We start from the raw sequence: 27,743 nt of genomic DNA, 5'->3' as shown, positions 1-27,743 counted from the left end.
TGAGAAAAAACCTCTTTCCTGTGAGGGTGACAGAGCAGTGGAACAGGCTCCCCAGGGACGTTGTGGAGTCTCCTTCCCTGGAGACATTCAAAATCAGCCTGGATGCAGTCCTGTGCACTGTATTCTAGGTGTCCCTGCTCAAGCAGGGGGGTTGAACGAGATGATCTCCAGAGGTCCCTTCCAACTCCTACCATTCTGTGATTCTGGCAATACCATTTAGCCTATTCACCTCATAATGATAGTATGAAAATGTACCTATTCAACAACGTTCAACACAAATTAATTCCATGCCTTTATTCTCCCTGTTCCCCCAGATTCAGAGTGGCAGAACATAGGCACAGCAAAGCAGGATTAGAAACTGAAGCCATCTATCCACCTGTGATGTGCATCTTCAGCCCTTTTTTTGAACTTTTCTATTTAATTACTTCATAGAATCATAGAATCATAGAATGTCCTGAGTTGGGAGGGACCCACAAGGATCATTGAGCCCAACTCCTGTCCCTGCACAGGACAACCCCAAAATTCACACCGCATCTCTGAGGGTGTTGTCCAAGTGCTTCTTGAACACAGTCAGTCTTGGTGCCATGACTGCCTCCCTGGGGAGCCTGTTCCAGCACTCCACCACCCTTTGGGCGAAGAGCTTTTTCCTAACAGCCAACCTAAATATCCTACTTGTCTGTGTCTGTCTGGCTTCACAGTAGGGATTTTTCTCTTTTCCTCCTTTCTTTCTTTTTTTTTTTGGGGGGGGGCAGGGTTGATTTTTTTTATTTTCTTCTGAAGGTTTCATTTTTGTGATGGAAATCTCAACTACTTCTAATCTTATTTCCATAATATGCTCATTATCTTTACTGATTTCTCTTTGCCCATATTTTACTAAATTTTCTTATGAACAGAATCCTGTCCCATTTATGCTGCATCATTCTAGGGAAATTTCCTGGGGAGTAAGTGGGAAAACTGTGTAAAACGTCAGCTATTTGGTGAGTAATATTTTTCTGTCAGCTCTGGATCTCAATTCAGCAATATCACACCTTATCTGAGAACTTCTTTCCTACTCAAATTTTCATTCACTCTGTCCCTCTGTGTCTGGTGGATGAAGAGATATTCTGAATATTCCTATACAGAAAACAAATTTGAGATTGCTTTTTTCTCAATCATGAGATTATTCTGGTCTGATAGCCACCCAGAAGTTGTACAGGCTCAGTAGTCTTGTTTTACAGCAAGTCTTATTATAAGAAAATTTCATTCTGTCTTGGGTTTCAGTGCTTCTGTTTGGCTTGGAGTCAGGCAGGGTTTGCTATATCTGACCATAAAGGACTGGAGACAGATAATTCCATCTGGAATAGTGAGGTAAAAGCATGGCCCCCAGTAATCCTGCTGCCCTCCGTTTATACAGCCTACCCTGTTACATGGAAGGATTTGTTCAGCTTCAAAGAGAGAGGAAGGACTGAGTCATGATGGAAGAAAATACTTTCCCACAAATAAACATCTCTATTTGGAAGATTTTTTAGAGACATTCTCTTCCAAATCTGTTTTAAAATATTGATGCAAATGTCCAGGCTAATATTTAGAGTAGAAAAGGAGCTTAGATCTAAAAGCATATAATCTTGCATTCAGGTCAGTTAAGAATATTGGTAATTATATTTATGCATATTCTAATTAAATATGTATGTATCACTTTAAATTCAAATAGCACTTCACAGAGATTTAAAAACCTAGACCTTCCCACCCCAGAGTTTACCTCAGAAAATATATAAGGAGCAGAGACAAAAGAATGTGCATTGCAAGATGGGGTAAGTGCTACCATGAAGATAATGAGTGTCATTCTGTTGTAAATGAAACGTAGCAATGTTGATGGTTTAATTTAAGAACATGTAGGGCATGAGGGAGGAAAGCAGATAATGACAGAAAGCTTAAGAGGAGGGATTTGAAAGAAAAAGGGAGAGCATGCATCCTTCTGTAAAATATATCTCATATCAAGGCAACTCCTTTGAAGTTGCTCAAGTGATTAAACCAGGGCTAAGCTTGGCCTACAAGGCCTAAAATAGAGCTGTAACACAAAGCCATGGCCCAAGGCAAGGTTCTGTAAGTAGGTACAGCTGGCAGAAAATTTCAGGATGCATTGGATATGCCCATATTGTCTTCTGGGAGCCTGAAAGTACAGACTAAATCATGGCCAGAGGGTGCAGAAGGCTGAGCACTTGAGCATGTCAGCGAGTTTCTAGACAGACAGAAAGACAGATGGACAGTAGGTGGTGGGGAGGGAACAACAGGCACTGTGCTAATTGCTATTCTTATGCTCCTTTGTTGTGGGTCCAACAGACCTCTCTTAATGAGAATGATGGTTGCATGGGTGAAAAGGGAGGGTTGTTTATGAATGTCACTCAGACAAAAGGCAGTGGTGGCTGTTCTGCTTTTTAATACACACACAGTCCTGCTGCCCATCACTGTGGGGCCAGGAGCCCTGTGTCTTGTTGAAATTCTTGTTTTCTCTTGGGAGTCTCATACTTTCTGATTGCAAAAGATCTTTGTGAGGAGACTGAGATTCTCTTTATGTCAGTAGCTCATAAAGGGACTCAGTAAGATTGTCTGTTGTTTCTAATCTTCCCCTTGCTCACATAATTGACCCTAAAATAGATAAAACTGTATAACAAAGATAATTGAGCAATACCACCTTTACAGAGGATTTTAGGAAGCATTTTATTTCTCATCTTTATTTTGGGAGAGACATAGGTAGACCCAAAAATGTTCAGCCAATTATTTCAAAGAAAATGGGTTTTCTTTGAGAAAAGTAAAACTTTTTTTCCCTATTAGGTACAGAGTGCACTGATACATAATTCTTTCTCTTTGAAGTGTGCAGCCTGTATCCTAATTTTAATAAACTGTTTTCTTTAATATTCCATTGCTTTGTATTTATCGACCTGATATAATGTAACACAGTATTTATTGTGCTGCATTTTGTTTTGACACAGTGCATGAGGAGCTTCACAATTCAGTTATATGAGTGGGTGATTTCTTACAAATGGTGGAAGTGTTTGTCAGGAGTTTATGACCCCAGCTTGCTTTTTTTGTAACAAGCATATAACGGTACTTGGAGGCAGTGCACATACATGAGCACACACACAAATATAGAAAATATCTCAAATATGCATTACCCTCTCTTTCTCTGCCTATGTTCTCCTCTAGCCTGAAGGCACTTGGAAGGATATCACTAAGGCTAACAAAAAGTGCTCAACTCAGCTGAAAGTACTTGAATTCTTGCTCAGCTGAAGTTCAGCTCAATTTCATGAACTATTAGTCATGCATGAACCAGATCCACAGAAGTATTTAGTCTCCTAAAACCAGTGAAATACCTACTTTTCCCTTGATTCACGTAAAAGCTGGGTACCTAAAGCACAATTTAGATGAAATGCAAACATCTATGTTCAGGAAAACCTGTCAAAACTATACAAATTCCTGAAAAGACAAAACAGCCATAGTTTCTGGCAAAATTTTCCATATTAGTGATTCTGTTGCATATGCTCAGTGATGACACTACCTTTAGTGAGCAGGCAGTCTGGTTGTCTAGGTCCCCATTTAAGTGTTGTAAGGCTCAGTGATGCAACACCTGAAATGGAGTTTCCACTGATTGCTGACCTAAGATTTCAAATTCAGGATTCTTAACAGCTGACATACTTGAATGTTAGGATGTCAGTAGGGCATACCCAAAAGCAGGAAAATGCTACACTGTGCCTTGGCTTAAAATCTCTCTTAAAATACTATGTAGGAACCTCAGTAAAGCTCTGATTTAGAAATTGTGTTCTGTTATTAGGTGCTGGCATCAACATTTTTACTTACAATTATGGCAACAGTACCTGACTCTTATAACTTAGAGCACTCAATGAAGAAAAAGGAGTCCTAAAAGTTAGGCTAAACTCTCAGCTTAAGGAGATCTAATCCTCTAAATCTAACATTTTTAACAGTCACAAAGCTGTGGAGCATTGAAGATAAATGGATATCCCACCTGTTGAAGCTGAGTCTTTGAGAATGCAGAATTTCTGACTCAAAGGAGAATAAATAAGTCAGACACTTTCTCTGTTCTTACTGTTCAGCTATCTGTTAGAAGATGCTAAGCAAAAAAAAAATAGCTTGATTTTTGCTCCTGGAACAGTTTATGTATTTTACATGAGATACATACTGAAATTTAATCCTTCAATTAAAAGTAAAATTTTTTTCATTAGAGAATAACTTAGGTTTTTCATCCCATATTTCATAGGTACACACAGCCTGTACCTCGCAGATAATGCTGAAGAAGACAGACAAGAAAGGTAGATATTCCTTTATGCTTACTAACTTCGGGTGTATTACAAAGCATGTCCTTCAATCTTGGTGCCACCCTCTTCTATATCACTGGGAAACCCTGATGGCATCTGGGATGTGTACCCAGTTATTTGATTTTGAAATCAAGGTACAGGAGGCTGGTGTATATCCAGGTCTGTCCCCAGTATGAAGTCAAACTGCACTAAGTGTACTTGGATGCACCATGCCTGGGTTCTTTACTAGAAACATAAGACATATTTGTTCATTGTTCATTAGTTATGGAGTTATATGAATTCCAAATCCTCAGCTTGGTGTCTAGTCTATGTTTAGGGCCAAAGCCAGAAAAGGTGAGAGTGGTGGAACTGTCTTGGGCTATAATGACTCCACTGACATTCAGAAGTGTCAATTGACTGTGAGGTTTGAGGTATTTTGGCCATCTTTGTCTTGCCCACCTCCTATTTTTCCTGCTAGAGTACTGTATTTCAGAATTGAACATGTTCCATGCTGTAACACAGGGAAGGAGCTATTGTTTCATTCCACTGCTGGTCAGTTTTCATATCAACTTGATATAACAAACATGTGATTTTCATTATTAAATTACAGCTCTGAATCTGTGTCTAAAACAACAAGAGATTAGAAAATAACCCATATTCTATACTGATCTATGTCACAGAATACTTGGGCTTAATTTTAATGAAAATAGAAGTGCAAAAGGTGTATCCTTAACCTTAAATTTATATGTTTCACCAAAGGTGCACCAAAGGAATAAGAAAAAGGAAAAAAAAAAACCAAAAACACAAAAAGAGTGTCAGATCTTTGGATTAGGAAGTAAAACAACATACAATTTAAGAGTGAAAATGTCTTCAGTACTTCATGATTCCCCTCATATATGGAAGATAATACTGTGTCATGGTGTCTTTAAGACAATAGTAAGATTGCAAGACAGTACCACAGAAAAATTCAGGCACTGAAATATTTTCATCAACTAATTATATTTATAAAATCCATATGAAAAATACAAACAGTCAGGGGAAATCATTTGGGAGTGTAGGGAAAATTAATTAAGAACTCCATCTTAAATGTGGATTTAAGATTTGATAGAATAATTTTATCTTCTGATATATATTGTTTGCTCCTGGGACCAACTTGCCAACTTCGTGTCAACTGCTAAATGTATTAAGTACAAATACTAATGTGGATAGGAGTTTTAATTGAGTAATGATGGAAGATACTGAATTAATTGAGAACTGGCATGTACTGGCAGGCCAGACCTACAATAAGAGTTCAGGAAGGCATAGTGGTCTGTTGGGAGCTGCACCTTATTCCAGTCTTGTCCTTTACTCTAGGAACATTAGATGCTTCCCTTAGATGCCCTAGTGCACTTAACCAATAACATAGTACTGCTCTCACTTTACTAAGCAGTAAGCTTGACACTTCCATACCTGTCTACATAAAGCAAACACAAAAATACCAGGTCCTTAGTAAACGATCACAGAGTTCTCAAGCAATACTTTAAAACAAATTAAGCAAAAAAAGAGGAGTTCAGAGCAAACAGGACATTTAAATTTAAATGGGAGTTAATAATATTTTTGAAAGTTCTTTAATGACTAGAAGGTGCTTGGATATTTTAATAATGAACCTTATTAAAAACACTGTATATATAGATAAACAAACTCTGAAAGTACTTAAGCAAACCAGACGGTTAGGGAACCCAATGGCTGAAGATTATTGTAGGTAAGTGGAAGGTATGGTGCATTAGAATGAATAGTGCAAGCTACCCCCACACACTGATGGATTTGTAATTAGCTGCAGCCATTTAGGGAACAGATTTGGGTGTCACTGGAGTGATTAAATGAAAACCTCCACTCAGTGCTCTATAACCACGAGAGATACCAGAAAGACATACGATTGTTTGAACAGTAAGATATAGAATAGAACAATACTGATGACACATATTTCAAAAATTCAGTATTCATTGCTGCAGTGTTCATTTTGATGTGAAAAGATATAGCAGAAGAGAAGCAGTCCAAAAAAAGGAAATGAGAATTCTTATAGGTTTAGAAAACTTCTATTGGAAGAGAGATCAAAAAGATTAAGTCAATTTAGTTTATGGAAGAGATGAATAAAAGGTGGCAGGCTAGAGTTATATATAATAATAACAGTAGAGTGAATGACATCCCATTTGGTCAGACGCCTGTCTCCCTTTCACATAACTTACAGCAAGGAAATGCCTAATAAAATTAACACTATTGGAATAATTTTGCTGCAGCTTTTAAAATATTCTTAGTACATGCTAGACTACTCATTTCACATGTTTTTCTTGTAGGTTTTGATATTTTTCCTGACAGGGTCCATTTGGTTTAAGTGAAAATCTATCTTAATGTAAATTAACATTTTTTATGTCCAGTAAGCATCAGCAATGAAAGTTTAAACTTTGCATTTTGCGAATAACAAATATTCAAAGCTTTTATTCTTGAAGGAAAACAAAAGTTAATGTCATCATAATCCTAAATAGATGAAGCACTGGCGAAGAAAACTGCAAAGCAAATATGAAATTTAATAATGGCCCTCCGACAGCTTGCTCTCAGATTGTTAGGAATTCATTAAACAATGGTTGAGCAGAACAGACAATTAAATTATTCTCATATGAAGTATCTATCCATATTATGAATATTGCATACGACAGTACACATTTCTGAAGGGAAGTAGTCAACAAATTTCATTTCAGAGAATCAGCAAGAGGCTTGATTTCAGCCTCCAGATATACCCTTCTTTGTTTCCCAGACAAAATAATAATAATAACAACAATAATTGGGATGCTGATGTATAAACAAAGTTAATATACAGAATCTTAAGAACATAATGCAACCTTTCGATAACTGTAGACAGAAGCTTATGCCAGTCACTTGACAGATATTTCAGATACATATTTTCTGTACGCTTATATAAAAAGTACACGTGATGCTGGTGAATTGTACATGGCAGCATTAAAAAAAGTTAGTGAGATTAAAAGTCAGCCAAAACAAAGACAAACGTAAGTAGAATTTACAGTGCTGTATATCATGATGTAGAATGAACACTAAACAGTGTGAGAAATTTATGTCATACTAGCATTCCATCTTATTGTGTTGTTTTGCTAATTTTAAACTTGCTTTATGACTGGTGAGCGCTAATTGAAAAAGAATCTGAGAAAATAAAATGGCTGTTTTACTGGACATCTGAAAATATAGAGCAGGTATTTATTAGGAATCACCTAAGTCACTGAAAGCCACTGGCAAATATTAAACAGCGTATCTAAAATAAGTTTTAAGATAATTTTTGATTTCTTTAAGATAAAGAACTGAAATACAAAAGGCACTTTATGTAGTGTTTAAAAGCTAAAAATAAAAAACGTTACATCAGTTGGTGACAAGAATTTCGTAATCATTAGATTAATGATATATAGCTAAGCTCAGGATGACCAAAAGTAATGTAAATATCATAATAAAGTAATGCATTTGAAACACCTCTGAGATAATATGTTCCTAAATAAACATTTTCAGAGGAAAAGCTATAAGCACAATACAAATATGTCTACTGTGCAGATTTGTTCCTATTGTGTCTAGATACAGAGATTAAATGAATGCAGGGACCAGACTGTTATCCAAACACTGATGTTTTGCTTTTCAGGTTATAATTCAAAACATAAGTGGTGTGACTATCTGGCAACTTGATGGGATATTATTTGTAAAAATGTATTGATCTCTTAAGAGGCCAGAGATTGGACCCAGCCTTTGGAGTATATTAGTCCATGCCATCAGCTTTATTTCAGATGAAGCAAGAGGAATAATCAGGGCAGTGACTGAAGACCCACAGTTAAATGTTTTCTACTCTGGTGCACACTTCAAGAACTGCCTCAGCAGCTTTCATTGGTGCCTCCCCTGCTCCTCTGCCACTGATCTACACTACTATTACTGCCAGCACTTTGGATATTCAGCTGTGTGTAGCCAGAGCAAAAAGTCTTAGTATGTTCTCCCAGCAGCCCCTATGGCATGACAGTCTCACTGAAATGCTAAGGGGTGACAGACTGGCCACTTCTAATTTAGATGTTGAGGTCCTGACTAGGTTCAAAACTTTCAAGGCTTTCCTGCTTCTTTAATAAATCTAAAATTCATTAGGCTGTCTCTTGTTTCAATATGAATACCATTATTCTCCCTAGCCCTGACAAATGCAATATTTTCCCACTTATATCCATTTATAATGATTATTTTCCTTCCTTGTCACTTGGTTATGCCATGACCCTTACATACCTTTGCTGTTGCCTCCTTGCACTGCTGAGTTAAACTACTTCCCCCGCGCCCTTATTTAATGATTTTTTTTTTTTGCATTTCTCTTCTCTGTGTATTAGGTTTTATTCAATATCATGCATTAATACCTGGTCTGTCTATTGGCTCATTCTGTCCACATTCATTATGTCCTTATTATATTTTCAGGAAAGCACCTTAGCATATGCTTTTGCCTTGAGAATGTAAGGGTGTCTCTGTGTATGACTGAAAGTGCACCAGTAACACCGGAGAGCTTTTAGGCTTTTTAGACTGTGTGTTTTAAAAAATTCAACTGTTTTAAAACATTTTTCTCTGGACTGACTTTGTTTTATGGAGGATGATGATGTGCTTGTTCTGCTAATTGAGGTAAGTTGGCATCAGGTACAGAAATATGCACGCCAGCTGCGCAAATGTCTGTACTGGTGATACATTCTCGTTAAAGAAAAAAAATGCATCTGTGCTCATCAGAGCTAGAATTCACTGAGTAGATGCAAGGCAGGTTGATGTTTTTAACCTGGTTCAAGCAACCAAGAAATTCTCTCATTACTGTGGCTGGGTGCAGGCCAAGTAACTGAAATAAGGTATGCCTTGTGCTTTCATGTCCTCACTTTGCAGAGTGTCAGAGAAGAAGGAATGTGATTCTGTGTTCTGTTCAGGCATGGATTTGCTGGGTGTAGGGAAGGAGGTGGGGTGAGAAAACGTCTTTAGCCTGTGGATTCCTACTATGTGGTGTGAAGTGCATGCTCACCCACTGTGTGAGGCAGTTGTCAATGTGTAGCCTACCCCTCTGGTTGGACTTGGAGGAAACTTTCATTCTTTTCAGTTGCAGCATCTGGTCTTAAATCTTGGGTTATAGATTCTTTGTTTATCTATCAGGAGAGGAAGAAAAATGAGAGTGAAACCCCTTCTTCAGGACAATCAATCAGGAGGCAAGGTACACAATTTATTCTTGACAGAAGTCAGAGGAAGAAACATCTTAAATCTTACAGCTCTTGGACAAAGAACAGGCCTTCACAACCAGCCCACGCACTCAATTTGGACTGCTGTCATGGACTTTCACTAGAGGTCAAGGCAGTCTGGATCACTAAGAAAACTGGTCTTGCCAGTATAGGAAGGTATGAAAGTAATCATTGGATCTGCACGCACTTCTTATAGTGTTGGAGCAGGTCCTTTGGAAGTATCTCAGGGAAAAACATCTCAAGGTATTTGATAAAAAATGTTTTCTCAAAACCAATTTAGAGTCATGTCCTTAGTAAAAATCTAGAGCAATAAAACAGTGAAGGTAATTCCAATAACCAAATCTTGAGTGAAGTTGTTAGTGTTTTGTCATCAAATTAGAAGGACTGAGTGGGGTTCTTATTTACATAATGGTGTTGTAAGAAAGAGCATTTACTCTACTGTAAGGGGTGAATAGAAGTATAGCCTGCAAGATGTGTGAAGTAATCCTTCTGCCTTACTCAGGAATGTATCTGCTGGACTACTATATCCAGTTTCGGGCTGGGCTTTTCAGCAAAGGAGTTGTTTTTCCTGGACTCATTCCATGTAAATATTCAGAGCTCTAGAAATCAGTTCCTGTGTGAAGGACTGTAATATTTCAGGTCTATTAGCTTAGAGATGCAGAAGCTTAAAGCTGACAGAGGTAGGACACAATAGAAATATTAATTTCTGTCCTGTTAGAGAAGATGGAAGGAAGGAAATGATCAGGTGAATACAGAACTGTTATCCTCCAAATCCCACAATCTGGAACTAGGATGCTCAGCAGAAGTAATAGGAGACCAGTTAAAAACAAAAGAAGGAACAGTTTTGCATTAATTCCTGGAACTTTCTCCTAAAGGAGATTTCGGTGGCAGGCAGGATCAGCAAGTTCAAGAAGGAACTGAACAAATTCCTGGACAGCAGATCCACAAAGGAATGCTAAAAGGACTAGGGAGAGATTTTTGCCTCTAGCATCCCTTATACAATATTTGTAGATACAGGAGAAGTACAACAGGGATGGGCTGCAGAAAAAGAGCAGGCTTACATATTCTCTTTAACTAGCCTTTCTCATTGCTATTGTGTGAGACAGAGTACTGGACTAAACGTACTATTACTCTGATCCAATAGAATATGTCTTGCATTTTTAAGGTAGAGCTATATTTTATCCATAGGAAGACAAAAAGATAATTAAGCCTTTCTCCCTGTCCCTTGAAAACATAGTATTTTCATGATGACAGGATACCTTTGAAAAATTTGGACTATTGAATGTAAAGATACTCCTTCTGGATATATAAGCAAAGACAATGAGATTAATATTTCAAATTTAAATTTTTTAGACAGTTATAGTTTGAGGGGTTTTAATTTTGTGGGTTAGGGCAAATCAGACCAGGGAACCTGCTACTCTTATTCTTTCAATGTTATTTAAGGCTAGGCAAGCCTTGGAGGGCATGAATCTTCTGTGAGTCCCAGAGGGAAGAGAACACATTTTCCAGGCTACTGGTGGAATCCATCTATCTCTGCAGAGGAGATTTTTCATTGCCTACTCACTGAACAACCTAACAAGGAATGGAGTGGGCTGCAAAGCAATCAATGGATTCTGGAAGTGTGCCTTGCCCAGAAATCACATTTGAGCATCTTATGATCCTCCTGCACAAAAAATTAGAAAATCCTACACTAGAGATTTTGATCAAAAGCAAAGTGGTTTTAGACAAAGATATATAGGTCTGCAAACTGATCCCTCTCTCCTTTTCAGTGTCTGTATTGGACTATCTGCCATAGCTGACATATGTGAGGAACTTTTCCAACTACTGCAGCCATTGGGATAGAAAGTCTGTAGTGATTTATCCAACACTTTAATGTTAATAAAAATGCAATGCATTCAACTAATGTAACAGGACTGTGAAAGAAAAGGCATGTGCTGCTGTTGCTCATGAAAAGACTACTGGCTTCCTACTTGAATACCTAGAGAGCATTTATTTTATCTCTTTCTGACTGCAGTTTCTGGAATTGCTCTTGCCATTCTTAATTTTATAGTATGCTGTCTTCCACTACGCCTCTGCTCAGATTCAGGCTGGAACTACTAAAGCAAGAGTCTTTAACTAGTGTACTTAATTCTTGGAGAGGGCAACTGTGAGCAAATGCCTGCCCTGTGCTTAGGTTTTGCCGCCTTAGAAAGTAATTTGGTTTATTCCAGACTGGAACTAGGGTGTAAGCAAATACATGTAGCATGTATGCTCAGGGATTTTGGCTCAGTGATAAGCCAAAGCTCACACGTAATTTGAGAATAGCATTGTCCATCTCTGCTTGTGTTGTATAGCAATTAATTAAGCTCCTTTCTGCTCTTCAAATTGTCCTCATACAAATGCAGATACGGCCTATTTCAATTAAAAAAGTCATCCCTCTGGAAGAAGTCTTGAGTTTTCCCTCCAGCTAAGTAATAACAGCTGAGTGTTAACAGTTTGACATGCTCAGGACTAGGGCTGCAGAAACTAGAATAGAGCCCATGGAAGCAAATGTACAAACACCAAACAGGTGTTCACAGTCTGGTAGATAACTTCTACCAAAGGCAAGGTGGTTGACCTTGGAGCCTATATGTTTTGACAGAGGTGACATGTACTGAAGAAGCCTCAAAGTATAATAAATTACCAAAAAATGAGAATTAATATGCCCTGTTTACAGATGGTTCCTGTTGTATTATAGGAAAGCATCTGGGGTGGAAAGCTGCTGTGTGGAGTCCTACAGGACAAATTGCAGAAACTGTTCAAGGAAAAGGTGAATCAAGTCAGTCTGCAGAAGTGAAAGCCATCCAGCTGACTTTAGATACTGCTGAATAAGAAAAATAGCCACAACTCTACACTGACTCATAGGTGGAGGCAAATGCCCTGTGGGGGTGGTTACAGCAATGCAAGCAGAACAGCTGGCCACGTAGTGGTAAACCCATTGGGCTGATGCATTGTGGCAAGATATTACTGCCTGAGTAGAGAACCTGCTTGTAAACTAGGTCATGTAGATGCTACATACACAAGAGTTGTGCCACTAAAGAACTTCAAAACAACAAGAAGGTGGTCCAGGCTGTCAGAATTGAAGTGACTCAGGCAGATCTGAACTGGAAACATAAGGATGAGCTACTTATATATTGATGGGTCCATGACACATAATGACATCTAGGAAGAGATGCAACATACAGATGGACTTGTGATCAAAGGGTGGACTTGATCATTGACACAGTTGCACAGGTTATCCATGAATGGAAAACATGAATGGAAACCATAATAAAAAAACCCAAGCAGCTAATGCCTCTTTGGACTAGAGGATGAAGGCTGAAATATCAATATGGGGAAGCCTGACAGACAGATTATATCACACTACTGCAAACCCGCCCCAGCAAGCACCACATGCTTACAATGGTAGAAGCGACTACGGGTTGGTTGGAAACATACGCTGCGTCCCATGCCAGTCCCAGAAATACTACCCAGGGCCTTGAAAAACAAGTTTTATGGTGACACGGCACCCCAGAAAGAACTGAATAAGACAATAGGACTCATTTTCAAAACAACATCACAGACACCAAGGCCAAGGAGCATGGCATTGACTGGGTGTATCACATCTTCTGTCATGCACCAACCTTTGGGAAAACTGAATGATAAAATGGACTGTTAAAATCTACTCTGAGGGCAACGGGTGCTGGGACATTCAAGCACTGGCATACAAATGGAGAGGCCATTTTCCAGATGGAGGAAGGAGTGGCAGGGAGAATGTGTGATGAACCAAAAAGAAAAAAAGACTCCTGGGTTGAGGAAAGAACAGGGAGGTCATTCACCAATTATTGTCACAGGCAAAACAGACTAGGATAAATTAATTTAATTACCAATCAAATCAGATTAGGGTAAAGAGAAATTAAACCAAATCTTAAAAACACCTCCCCCGCACTTCTTCCCAGGCTCAACTTCACTCCTGATTTCTCTGCTTCCTCACCCCGAGTGGTGCAGGGGGAGTAGAAATGGGGGTTGTGGTTGGTTGATCACACATTGTCTCTGCTGCTCCTTCCTCCTTGCTCACTTCCCCTGCTCCAATGTGGGTCCCTCCCACAGGAGGCAGTCTTCCATTAACTTCTCCAATGTGGGTCCTTCCCACGTGCTGAAGTTCTTAATAAACTGCTCCAGCATGGGTCCCTTTCACTTGTCCTTTCCATGGGGTGCAGACCTTGGTGTCTGTGTAGTTGTTTCTCTCACATATTCTCAGTCCTCTCTTCCAGTTGCTGTTGCACAGCAACTTTTTTCCCCTTTCTTAAATATGTTATCACAGAGGTCCTATCACTGCTGTTGACTGCCCCAGGTTTGGTCAGCAGTGGGTCTGACTTGGAGCTGGCTGGCATTGGCTCTGTCTGGCATGGGGGAAGCTTCTAGCCTCTTCTCACAGAAGTGACCCCTGTAGCCCCCCTCTGCTACCAAAACCTTGCCATGCAAAACCAGTACACACCTACATACTATAAAAGGGGTTAAGGTCCCCGTATAAGGAACTGGCTGGGAATGACAGTCTGGGTTATTCCTTCCTTGGGAAAAGGCAAACCCATTTGTGGATTGCTTTTGCTCCAGGATGTGGGTGTACTTAGTGGGTGATGTGCAAGGATGGGGAAGTCCAAAGTGTACCTCAAGGAGATTTAATCTTGAATGAAAATAACCTGTAATTTGAGTCATATGATGCCGTTGCTGTATGATGGCAGTGTTATATGATGTTGTATGTCACCACTGCTGTGCTGCGATATGTCAAGGGTATTGTAGCAGGAATCTCTTGCTGCTAGCCAAGATAGAAACAAGGGGAGGAATTAATTGCAGTGTTAAACCCTACGGTCAAAGGGTCCACGGGCTGATATTGTAGTGGATATACCTTTAAATTGTTGTAACCCATGATTTAAATTGCATGTTGTAGCAAGTACTATAGCAGGAACCACGTGGACCATGGAGGATGAGCCTCACAAGAAGCAGTACAAGGGGAACAGTGATGCAACCTGAGCTGGCTTTGGTGCCCAGTAAAACCACACAACTCACCACCTCTCCTGTCTGGAGTGCCCACCATAACAGATGGAGCCCGAAGTCATGGACTAAACAAACTCAATGAACATTTTTTGAATATTATATTTTATGGTAATTTTATGGAGATTTTACAGGGATGGTCCACAGAATAAGGGAATGATATCTGTGTATATATCAAAGGATGGGGCAGGAGGTGGTGGTTAAGAAGGACCTATTGTATAGTGTGGGACATGAACATGATATAAATGGTATGGTGTAAGAGGTGGAGAATGTACTGGTTTTGGAGAGCATAGAGTTCAATAACTTCAGAGTAGTTTGTATGGGGCTGTGTTTTGTATTTGTGATGAAAACAATGTTGATGATAATACCAGGATGTTTTAGTTATTGCTGAACAGTGCTTAGGCAGTGTCAAGGCCTTTTCTGCTTCTCACACTGCTCCACCAGTGGGTAGGCTGGGGGTGTTCAACAAGCTGGGAGAAGACACAGCCGGGACAGCTGACTCCAACTGACCAAAGGGATATTCCAGACCATATGACGTCACATTCAGCAGTAAATGGGGGTGCAGAGGATGATGGGCCATGGCTGACATTGCTCAAGGAATGGATGGGCATTGGTCAGTTGGTGGTGAGCAGCTGGGTTCTTTACATCGCTGGTTTTCCTTTCATATTTTCTTTTTTTTTTTTAGGGGGGGGTATGTTTGTTGGTTAGCAGGTTTTTTTCCTCTTTATTGGTTTTGGTTATTTTTGTTTTGTTTCATTTTTAATTATTAAACTGTCTTTATCTCAGCCCATGGCTATTCTCACTTTTATCCTTTTGATTCTCTCTTCCATCCTACCTGGGGAGAGTGAGTAAGTGGCTGTGTGGTGCTTAGTTGCTTACTGGGGTTAAAATATGACAACTGAACATACCCAATCCAGGTCATTTAGAGATTTGGGCAACCTGAACACTGTAGATGATGAAACCATTACTATCTCAGCTTATATTTCTTTTCCACAGAGGTGGCTGTAATTTACATTAAAACTCCTTACATTGCCAAAGCAACCTAGAGTACATGTTAAAACATGCTACACTGCTCCCACTGAGGGTGATCAAAGTAGCTTTACCGTGAGGAAGAATTAGCCTCGTACAAGTTTTATTGCCAGGGAAACAACAAGTCTCATCAAATGCATAGGACTATACACTTTATTCTCTGTGAAATTGTTTTAAATAAAACCTACAAACTCCCCCTCTCCAAGACTGAGATTAAATCTAGACCTGAGTGCCAAGAAAAAAACTGTTTCCAGAGAAATAATTAAGTTTATGAATTTAAAAGATCTAGGTTTCCAATTGTCTTTGTTTTCCTTCTTAAAGACAAAAATATTCTCAAATGTTGATATATTTGCAAATAAAGAAATAGCTGGTGCCATTCCCACGTGGTAATCCCATGAATATGAAATCATTAATTTCTTTGGAACAGCTGTTCTTGTATAGTGCTCAGTGCAGCTATAGCTTGGCAACAGGTGTTCAAGTGCATAGAATAATGTTTGTACTCTTGAGTATATTCATCATGGGTTATCAGAAAGCAGTAGGATAGAATCTCACTTTATTGGAAATATATTTCTTTATACAAAATATTCATGGTACGAAATCAAAGTCTAAATATTTCAAAGAATTCATATGGAACATTTACAGAGAAGTAAAACTTTCACAAGAGAAGAACAAAATCTTGTGACATTGACCAGATCTGGGCACAGTTTATTTTTCCAGAACCTGCACCCATTCAAACAGCAATATTATATTTTCATCTCTCCTAACTTTAACTTCTACAGCATGAACATCTATGTTTGAGTGTATCACCTGCAGCTCTTTTTTCCTAGTTAATGTAAAATAAAGCACTTTTGGAAGACACTTTCCTTCATCCTAAACTAAAACTGTCATACACAATGACTCTTTGTCACCAAATATCAGGCTTTATCAGAATGTACTACTTGGGGTGTTAGCCATAGGGAGGCTTGTCCAGCAGGTAGTGCTCCACTGGGGCAGCGTGCCTAATAGGCCTCTACCACAAATCAGCCCTTGAGCAGTCCATCTGACAGGTCTGACACATATGTTTCTGCTCCTTCTGCAAAGCAGCCTCCCTTGTGGCAGACTTAAATGGGGCCCCAAAGTCTGGGTCCTGAGACCTAAAGCCTACAGACCATGGAAAACGTCACATGACAACATCCATGGTCTCTCTCAACGGCATGTGAGTATAAAAGCCCTCAAAGTCTTTGCTGAAAATGGCTTTTAACTGTGACTATGCTGTAAGATGCCCAGAAGCCCTAAAAAAATCATATTGCTGGTTGCACAAGCTGAAAGTTCTCATCAAGACTCCCAGAAGTCTTTGCTCCTAGGAAAGTCCACCACTGGCCTCAATTTAGTAGGATGACAATGGTAGTTTTCTGGATAAGTTGTCTTTCAAGTAAAGGAGACAGGAAACCAGAACACAAATGTTTTATTCTCTCATACAGCCATGGTCCAGGGCTCTCTCGGTACACTTTCTTTGCCCTGTTGCAGACTGCAGTATGCAGATGGCAAGGGAGTGGGATAGGACTTTTTAAATTCTTTCTTCTTTCTAATACTAGAGCTGAAAAGTCACTCTAGGACTGGCCTTGTGAAATAAAATGAAATTACTAGAAGTGTACTCAAAAAATGTGGAATGACTACATTCTACATTGTAAAACCATGAAATCAGAACTCCTAGCATTGTATCTAATTGGCTTAAGGAGGGAGGAAGGGAGCTAAGACTCTACATTTGCAGATGATACTTCAAAGTATATACATACAAATATAAACTATGTACAAAGAATTGTTTTCAAAAGACATAGTAATTCAGGGGTTGTATAATGGCTCCAAAGAGGTCTTAAACTATTCAGGTTTTGGCCATCAATGGGTCTTAGACTAGTAGCAGTTTATCTGAAGGCACATTAGGATTTGGAGCTCTTGTTTTGTATTTATCATCACATTCTGCTCTGCAGATGGGAACAGTGCTTCATCCCAAGGGTTACTGCTTTGGTAAAATGGATCCAAGGGTGGTGCAGGGCCTCCCTGAAGTGGCAGCAATGGTGGCAGCTGGGGGAGTACTCTGCCCTGGTGGCCAGTGGGATGTCCTTTATTGCTCTGGCTCAGTGGCTCGAATGATATCTACTGGCCGGAGCAGCAGGGCACAGGTGTCTCTCCTCACCTTGCCTCACCTTTATGCTGGGGCAGTATTGTGCCCCTGGTAGCCCAGGAGTCAGAGCTCAACCAGGAAATCCAAGTGCTAAAATTAAATGGGTGCCTACAACGACAGAGTCAGAAAGCACTGATAAGACTATAAAGGCAGATATTTTGTCCCCCTTTCTTTGAGAAGTGCAATGTAAAAGCCACCGTTCCTAGCACAGATGAGAGAACTCCTGCTGACGGTGACTACAGTATGGATTTGCCCCTTCTCAACACACGACACCCTCAGAGCACTGCAAGTTTACAGGTGAGCTGTGACCCCTTGCCAGGCAGTAGGACTCAATGGGGAGCCCCTGGCAATGTACTGATTTCTAGAACATGAACAGCAACATCCCTCACTCCCTTGCTAGCAAGACAAATTTGCATGAGAAAAATGCTGCCTTGGTGAGAGCCGCCAAGCCAGCTGGGGCTGCATTTCCTCCTGGGCTGAGTCCATCTTTCTGCAAAACCACATGCTGAGCTGCCTGGTTTCATCAGGTTGCACTGAGCCGTCCTGGGTTGCTGCTCTCTGGTGGGCTGTGCACCTTTATGTATCATGGAAGTATTCCCTGTGCTCAGAGCACTGTTTTGAGAGATGGACAGTCTGGAGCCTCTGGCAGAAAGCACCTGAAGAGACTTGAGGCTGACCTCTAGGCTTCTGGAGATGGGGATACAGAGGATCTGAGACCCACTACATTCCAATAGAAAAAGAAATACTGGCAGCACATAAAGGCGTTTGAGCCACTTCAAAAGTAGCTGGTACTGAAGCATAGCTCCTCTTGGCACCTTGATTGCCCTTGCTGGGCTGGATGTTCAAAGGGCGGGTCCCCTCTGTGCATCATGCAACTGTCAGTCACACTGATCACACAATGGGCTCGAACGGGCAGCCCCAACTGCCCATGAATCCTGGAAATGATCATGGACTGGCCAGAAGGAAGAAACTTCAGAGTGCCATCAAAGAAGGCAGAAACATATAGGTTCCAAAAATTGTAGAATATTGCTGAAGGATTATCTGAACATTAACATGGATACATACTACCATCTTGGTGTGCCATACAACAGTATGAACTCTTTACTCCACATACAAAGAAAGATTAAATTCAGCAGGAACTTATGCATTTGTTTAGGGTATTTTTTCTTTTGTGTGGTTGTAAGATGGTGTAAACATTTCAAAAGTTCAGGCTAGACATATTTTTAGCATTTACAGAACAGAAATAGAGTGAAGAATTGGGAGTTTGGGGATTTTAGTACAAGTACTGTATAGAAAAAGGGGAAGGATTCAGGTCTAATTTGAATTCACCAAATTTAGTTGCCTCTGCATAGGTCTCTAAATGGGAGAGAAGTTTCTAAAATTTCATTAGGGCCAATGGAAGGGATTCAGTGGCATTGTGGTGTGTCCCAGTTAGTCTCTAGGCACCACTGTGAAACATGGACACCTTCTGTAGGTCTTGTATCATATGTCAGCTCTCTGCAGATGTTTTGAATATCCTAAGACATTTCATATGGCACTGGGTGCCTTTGTTTCGATAACTGAATCTCACTTGGGGAGCTACTAAAAATATTCGAAGTCTAGTGTTCTGCCATAAGGCTTATTTCAATGGCCTGAACATAGGTTTCTACCGCAGTTTCAGAAGCCCTAGAGTATCCAAGACATCTGCACAGGGCAGATATGACACAGGACCTGTGGGAGATTCATGCCCTTCTGAAGTACCCATTAGAGGTTAGACAGGATATGACTGGTGTTTGAAATAGCATAGACATCTGTGTTTAGGCAATAGAATCAACCCCATAAATGTAGATGTCTTAATCTCAGATTGAATTCCACCCAAATAGCCTATGTTTAGAAATCTAATTAAGTAAACTGATTTGCAGAAGTTACTGAGAAACCAACATCTCCTACTGAAGTCAGACTTGTATTCAAGGGGGGAAAAAAGGGATCTGATTAGCAAATAGACAGATGAAGAAAAGAAAGAAAAGATGACTATCCAGCTTTCTCTCCCTCTCTTTTTCAAAAAAAAAAAAAGATCTTGAAATATGATAAACATTTTTGGGGAAATTGTAATTATGAGGGGAGAATACGCAGATTGCATGAATATTCACATTTGTAGATGATACTTCTTTACCCATGTTTGCATCTCTTAACTAACTAGAATATCTTCAGGCAATCAAATTTAGCAGGCTGGATCACACACACAGGCAAATTTCAAAGTCACAAGTATTTTCACAAACTGATTGGCACACAGAGGGATTTCTTACAGAATTGCTTCCATGCTCATCCAAACACGAACAATGATGTGCAATTTTATCTGACCTATGCTAAGGAATGAATTTTAAACATGAATACTGATCCATGCAGTAAATGAATCTATCTAAAACTAATAATCATAACAACAGCAATCAAATTCCATTTAAATATTGATGGTCTGCTTACAGATATTACATGCAGAAAACAGGCTAAATTGATTTTATGGATTTGTTTCAAAATAGACACTATTCTGTGTTAGTAATACACAGAGCTAATGACTACTATGTAATGAATGCAGTTCAGACCAGTTTTGGTGCACGTGGAGAGTCAGCTGGCAGACTAGAGGTATAAGGGGTTTGTGTTTCCAAAAGACACATCAATTAATGCAGAGTAACAGTATATGTTGCATGTCACACGATACCAGTAACCCCCCTGAACTGTACATACACTCCTGCCACACCCTGCAAGATCAGTACGGCTTCATTTAGCTCTGGGTGCTGAGGTCACTTGGCGTGTCGCCCTGCCTTGTGTCCCTTGCTGGTGCTGCTTGTGGCTCAAGCTTACGGTCGGCGATGCTGCACCAATTTCTTTTTTCGTGCTAGCAGCCTCCACATCTGTGTGGTGTTTTGGTGCCTTTATCACCTAGGTCTGTATTCGGAATAGCTGGCAGCGTAGAGGGGTGGAGGTGACGTTTGGAGAAGGCTGGTTCTGCAGCTAGGCAGAGAAGCCCGCAGAGCTCCAACTCGCACATGTTTAAACAAAAGCAGCAGCTGCTAGGGGTGAGAGATGTGAGTGAGATGCTCTTTTGGGGGAGAGATGTGGGGAAAGATGCTCATGGAGATGTGAAGAGGGGTTCATGGAGGACTTTCAAGGTGAGACGCTTTGCGGAGGGACACATAGGAGACAAGTTTTTGGAAGAGACTCATAGGGAGAGGCTTTTGGGAAGACATAGATGGGAGGCTTTTGGGGCAGACACATGCAGGAGGTGCTCCTGGGGGCACACCCGGGGACAGGCTTTTGGGAAGGCACACAGGGTAAGTGCTCTGAAAGATGCTCTTGGAGACATGTGGATGGCAAGACTTCAGGGGCAGATGAAAGAGACTGCATGGCTATATGAGAGACTCCAGGAATACCTGAGAAAGAAAATCCAGAGAAACTAGAAGAGAGAGCACCAAAATTACTTCCAGGGGATCTCATGGTCTGGGCCTATGACTGTACACTGCACAGCTCAGACTGCTGAGCTGACCTACTCAACTTTCCTCCCAGACCTTCCATCTACCTGGGTGCAAGACAGGGAGATTGTATAATACTTAAAGTAGTGCATATATCCATGATTAAACTGGTTTGATTTCTAAGTCCATTTAATTTCCATGTTAGCAATTTGGTCTTAAACCATGACAAAGTATCCTGCAATCTCTTTGGGTTAGTTTAGAATGAAAATGCCCTTCTCTTTTTTCCATGTTTCAATAACATTTTTTTTTTTACAAAGAGAGGATAGTAGAAGTGCTCTTTATCATCTTTACACACTTTAGAGCCTGTTCCCTTGACAAGCTTAGCTCAGTGTACTGTTCTTCTTCTGTACACAATTCATAGATATGCTTTTCTTGACAGTAGTGCTTACTGTCATCTGCATAGGACCTCTTCAACAGAAACCAACACCAGGTCCTCTGGCAGATCCCATTACTCACCATGGAAGCAATCATTTCCACCAAGCCTCAGAATGTTGGGCTTTCTTCATTGTCCATCATCCCAAAAATGCCTAAGTGTTGAAAATGTTTCCTTTGGAAACACACGCTCCTTATGCCTCCTTTGCCAGTTCACTTTTCATATACAGCAAAACTGGTTTGAACTGCATTCACTGCACATAGTCATTAGTCCAACTCTGGTTCTTTATAGCCTACGACGACGCGGAAGACAGTTGGACAAATTCACAGTACAAACATTCAGTAAATTGCAGTCTTTTTATTCTGGAGTGAAATGGTCAGTGATAGATGACTATAGACTTTACTGGAGTAGCAGAGATAAAAGGTGCAACCAATATTGTGAATACTGAGCTGTGTAGCATATACTAAAGTAATATGAAGGAAGACATTACTAAAATAATATATTACTTTCCTATCAATGTATTTGGTTTTAATATCACAAAAGAAAGTGATCATTTCATTGTTATTCACTGTTGTATTCTAATTCACTTACTGCAGATGGGTGCATCAATTTTATTTTTTTTTACTTTACTACTGAGCTAAACTCACGATCTCTGCTGTACAGTCTGGCAATAACACTACAAGACTTTAAACTCATATAAGCTGGCATCAGTATTCATCAATAACTATGGAACTAGCATAATTATTTCTTTTGCTTATTTATAAAATATGACCTGGCAGTTATTATTAAAAACATGTTTTTCTAAACAGACTATTTAGATGCTGTTAAACTATAGTTTTTATTTTCTTAGTAAGATTTTATTATTACATACTACATATTCCAGGACCTGTCACACATAACCTTATTCAATTACACCTCATGGTTACACTGTTAAAAAGGTAGATTAAAAGGTATTTTCAGTTGTATGTGATCTTTTAAGTAAAAAGCCATCAGAGACCATCCCAGGTTTTCAGATGGCCTTTATCACATTGTCGTACCTCTTCACTTCTCATCATTAGCGCTTCTTGTCTTTAACCTTCAGATAGTAATCGACTTTGATTCCATCATCATAAATCTGCTTCCCCTTCTCCCCCCCCATGTTATTTCTGTCACTGACCTCATCCTTCTTTTATCTAATCGTTATTCTTTTTCAGCATGCCAAACAAATATGAAAGTCTTTTCTCTCTTTGTATTTATATACTTTTATTTCTAGGGATAATTTGGAAGATGATTTCTTCACTACAGAACTAGATAACTCTGTTGCATCAACATAATTTACAAACCTGTTTCAAACATAACAAATGAGTTCTTTACCTTGTCATTAGGTTACGTTAGTGGAATTGAATGTCACTTGCATCTTTTCACTTTCCTACTATTGATTTGTCAAGTATAAGCTAATAATTTTATATAGCAGCCTTTGATTTTCTCTGTTTGTTAAGTGCTTTCGCAGGATTAAGAATAGTGGAAAGATGTGGATTTTAGCTGGGTTGCTTTTTGGCTCCATATATGCAGAAAGCTTTGCAAAGCATCCAACTGGTAAGTTCAGTATTAATGTGTGCCATTTCTATAACTGTATTGTGAGATTTATTCTAAAGGATGCTGTTTGAGATACAGTGCCTGGGTACTAATTTAACAGTGTCTGTATATTTATTAACCATCTTATTCTGTGGGATCCTCCTAAATCAAAAATATATATTTATATTTCCTTATATATATTTCTGAAGACCTTCAGATGGTCTGTCAGGTCCATATCACTAAACTTCGGTGATACAAGGAACAAGAGGCAATGCTGGGAGTATATATACACTTGGGTTCCGGTCTGCCATGGCATCAAATGGAGCAGGATCAATTCTTAAAAAAGACAGAAGATGATATTTCAGGTCCCACATTTTGCAGAACACCCTCATGGTTAAAGCCTTTTCCCCATAAATGGGAGGACATAGTTCTAGATCTGATTCAGGCTGAGGGTCCTGGAATTAACATCTGATGTATAGGAAATTTTGAGAGTGGATATGCTTGGTTTTTTTCTGTTGAAATATTATGCAACGAGGAGGACAGCAATGGTGTGGTGCTACTTGGAGTACACAGGTCATGGAGACTGCATAAGAGCAAGAAGGAGGAGACTTTTGCCTCATCAGATGATCAAGATTTCATCTAGCTGATCTTCCCTAGGGCAGACTTATAAAATGTTTTTGCTCATTAGGATAAGCTACACCTTTGTCCAGTCAAGTTTCTGTAAGGATGAAGGATCATCAAGGTTGAACACAGATATTGAATGTAGTGTGAAAGAAAGAAAAGGCAATAGAAAAAGAGGTAACCAATACTTTCAAACTAAAACATGCTGCCTGCCATAGTTACAAAGAGAGAATTGTCACTATTATGCACAATGCATAAGTTATGCACAGATACAACCTCAAATCATTACAGCTTCCATCACTAGGTTAATTAAGAGCTTAGAGATATGTCTTAATTCTCAATTTGGAGCTTTAATTATAAGACTGCAATGACACTAAAATCAGTCATTGACCACCATGGTAATTTCATGTCCACTAGGACATGACTTTGCTCTTGATGAAATAATGATCATTCAGTGTATTTCCATCCATCATTATTTGATTAATGAAGAAATGCCAGTTTTCTTTTATCTAGCAATGTCATTCTGTCTTAGAGTCATTGAAAGTATGAAAAGCAAAATCAGTCCTTATCAAATATCGGAATACTATAAAATCATAACATATTGCTGAAAAAAAACTCACAAGGAAAAGTGCTGAACATATTCAGCCTAAGAATACTTATCAAGAACATCATATATTTCTAATTAGACTGACATATATTTTAATTTAAGAGAACTGAACTGGGGTTTATATTTATAATTAAGTACGTGTTCTGAGAAAACTGTTACTATTATTAAAAATTTACTAGCTAATAGCTTCAGGATGAAGTCATTGACAGTTAATGATATCTATGACATATTTTCATAACTCCAGTAACTGCTGCTCCAGAGGAGCTTCTTACTGTTATAAATCTTAAAAGCAAGTCTCACTTTTCAACTCTGTTTCCCCTTTACTGCTAAATGTTATGCAAAGGAGTGGACACAGCTCAGCAGGGTCATTTAGTTTTATAGAGCTGCTTGGAAAGAAGGACTACTTTTATCTGTTAGGTTATGATATATTGTTAGGCTGTTCCACATACTAAAGTAAAAATGGCATGAAAGTGGGACTAAAGCAGGAATAGGATGGGCAATAGGCCTGGGGAATTCAGATTCATCAAAAAGATCATGTCTGTCTGAGTATCTGGACCTTGAACCCTCTGTTTATGCCTGTGCACCCTTGGTTTCATGAATACTTCAGGTGTCTCTGAAGACCTCTGAAAAAAACTAGGACATAATTGTGTGTATTTCTCTTTTCTTATTAATTGCTTATAAACTGTTGTCTAAGGCATATAACTTGTAGTGATTTATGTATTTTCCATTATGTTTGTTCCATAGAGATTTACATGTAGGTAAAAGAAGTAAAGTAAACATAAAAGTACATATTGGAGAAAAAGTTTAATCAGTGACAGAGATATCTAATCTGTTATTCACCTGGAAAATGGCTGTGTGTTTCTTTGGCTGTCTTCTTGAAGCAAGGCCACTGACTTCTGGTAATACAGCCGGTCACAGCAAACAGTTGAATAGTTCTAAAGGTAACACTCTAATCGGTCGCTTAAGTCATGAACTATAAAAAGTAATTAAATTATCTTTTAGCTGCAGGTATAAAATAATGTTTTAATATTTCATCATCTATCATCCTCTTCTGGATGATGAGTAATCATGATTTAATAACACCTGGTTTGGTCATTGTCATTCTGTAAATCACATTAACAATAGAAAAGTAATTTGCAACTGAGTACAGTAGCTTATCAAAATAACCTGAAAAACCATAGGCCCATGAATTCTCTAATGATGGTCAAATCATACACACAAGAATCATAGAATCATCAAGGGTTGTGACTCAAAAAGACCTCTGGAGATTAGCTAGTCCTCAAAGCAAATTTAACCAGGTAAGCCCCTTTTATTTTATTTCACCTTCTCCACCTGTAAATGGGCTATTAATTTTTATTCAAATGCATCTTTTCATCCCTTGATTTTGTCTGGGACCAAGAGCTGGACTGCTAAATGGTTACAGAAAAACCCAGAGAACATTTTCAGATTAATTTGCAAGGTTGAATCTGAGAAGATCCAACGGAACTAAGATATAATACATACAGTGGAACTATTTAACTTCCCTTGACTGTTGCTTTCTCATTTTCATTAAAACTAATTTTGGTTTTGACCTAGTAGACCAGGTGATCAAGTGGGAAGATCACATTGTTTCGTCTTTCTTATCAGATTTTTATTATTATGAGTTTTGGACTAGTTTGGGTTTTTTTTTTTTTTTATTTGTTCTTTTCTTATCGTGTACTTTCTGAAAGAAAATTGCATTATCACTGATTAAACATCTGTCTTATTCACACACTTAGCTAACCCAGTAGAACAACTCCTCATGATTTCAGCAACACAGGATGAGAACTATAGAACCAAAGTTAATCCCATCTAAGTTTAGTTACTGAAACATATATACATTAGGAGTGCTAATCCGGGTATTTAAGAGGTCATTGCCAAAGCCCAAACTAGTCCAAATCAGTTCCCTTTCAAGTTAACAGAGGGAAAAAGGCATTCCCAGAGGGTGATTCCCTTCATCTGAAGACACTTTTCTGACCCTAATGAGGAAAAGATCACTCTCCCACTTGATCTGATGTTGGGTAAGGTAGGGTGCACACCAGTGTGTGAAGGCTCCCCAGAGGACAGGTTGGCTCTGTGATCAGCTGCATCATGCTCTGGGAACTGGGTTTTCTATCCTTCTGTCCTTATTGACTGCAGAGGGAGCACCAAACATTTATACTCCTGGCATAGGCACTTCAGGTAGGAATCTGCTGTGAAGCAGGATTAATTTGGACTAGGCAGCCTTCCACTCAGATGTTCTGTGAATTTTCATTTTTCAGCTTCTTTCAAGTTGTTGATTACATACAATTGCCCAAATCCTTCCATGTGGTTCCTTTTTCTTCTACATTTTCCTCTTTTTTTTTTTTTTTTTCCACTGCCTGACTTCTCTTCTACCATTTCCAGTGTGTGGGTTGAATCAACCTTTTTTGTCACAGTGAGCTCAGCATAGACTGGGCTTGCCTCAGTCCATTTTATGAAAATATTTACACACTAATTAAACAAACAAACAAACAAACAAAACCAAACACTAAGACAACTAAGGCAAAATATTCACAAATGTTTGGTGATTTGATTCTAACTTAGACATTAGAAACTTGAGCTACTGTTTCTTAAAGGGTTATAACTTTAATGTGGCTTACTGAAAATTATGCTGTTTTTTCCCTACTCACCCATCAAACATGTTCAGCTGTTAATGCCCTAATTCTGTAACAGCCTGTCAGCAGTGTTACACTGACTTTCCCACTCTCATTCCCTCTTCAGCACTCTCTCTCCTCCCCGATATCTCATGTGTCCAGTAACGGGCACATACCTCACAATCTGGGAAACTCTAACCTAGTTCACTTAAAGCTGTCTTGCATGTTGATTGTGAAAGGCTTATCAGGTTAAGATCATTATAGCCCCTGCATTTACCTTTAAAGATGTCTCATTTCACCCTCCTTTAAGTATTACAGAAGAGAGGCCTGCATTCATTGTCTGAAAAGGTTGGTGTTTTTCTGCTACTGGTCAAAGTACCCCTCCTCCCACAGAATTTAGTGCATAATCATTCTGTCTTGGTCTTCTTTCCATCATTTGTTTCTTCTTGTCTTTTTTTTTTTTTTTGGGTGGTGGTGGTGAGGTGGTGTTCATATCTCCATACATTTGTTTACATAAAGTACTCTTCTTTTTCACCCAAGGGTACTGTTGTATCCTGGGGTGCCTTAAAATGTCAAATAAGTGTGCTAATACTTTTTGACATTCCATGAACCCTGAGGAAAAATGTGGAAATGTATTCTTGTTTTACATTA

This window comes from Phalacrocorax carbo, chromosome 1 (assembly GCF_963921805.1).
Source record: "Phalacrocorax carbo chromosome 1, bPhaCar2.1, whole genome shotgun sequence".
NCBI classification, from domain to species: Eukaryota; Metazoa; Chordata; class Aves; order Suliformes; family Phalacrocoracidae; genus Phalacrocorax; species Phalacrocorax carbo.
The sequence above is the reverse complement of the archived record's forward strand: the minus strand, read 5'-3'. Positions refer to the sequence as shown.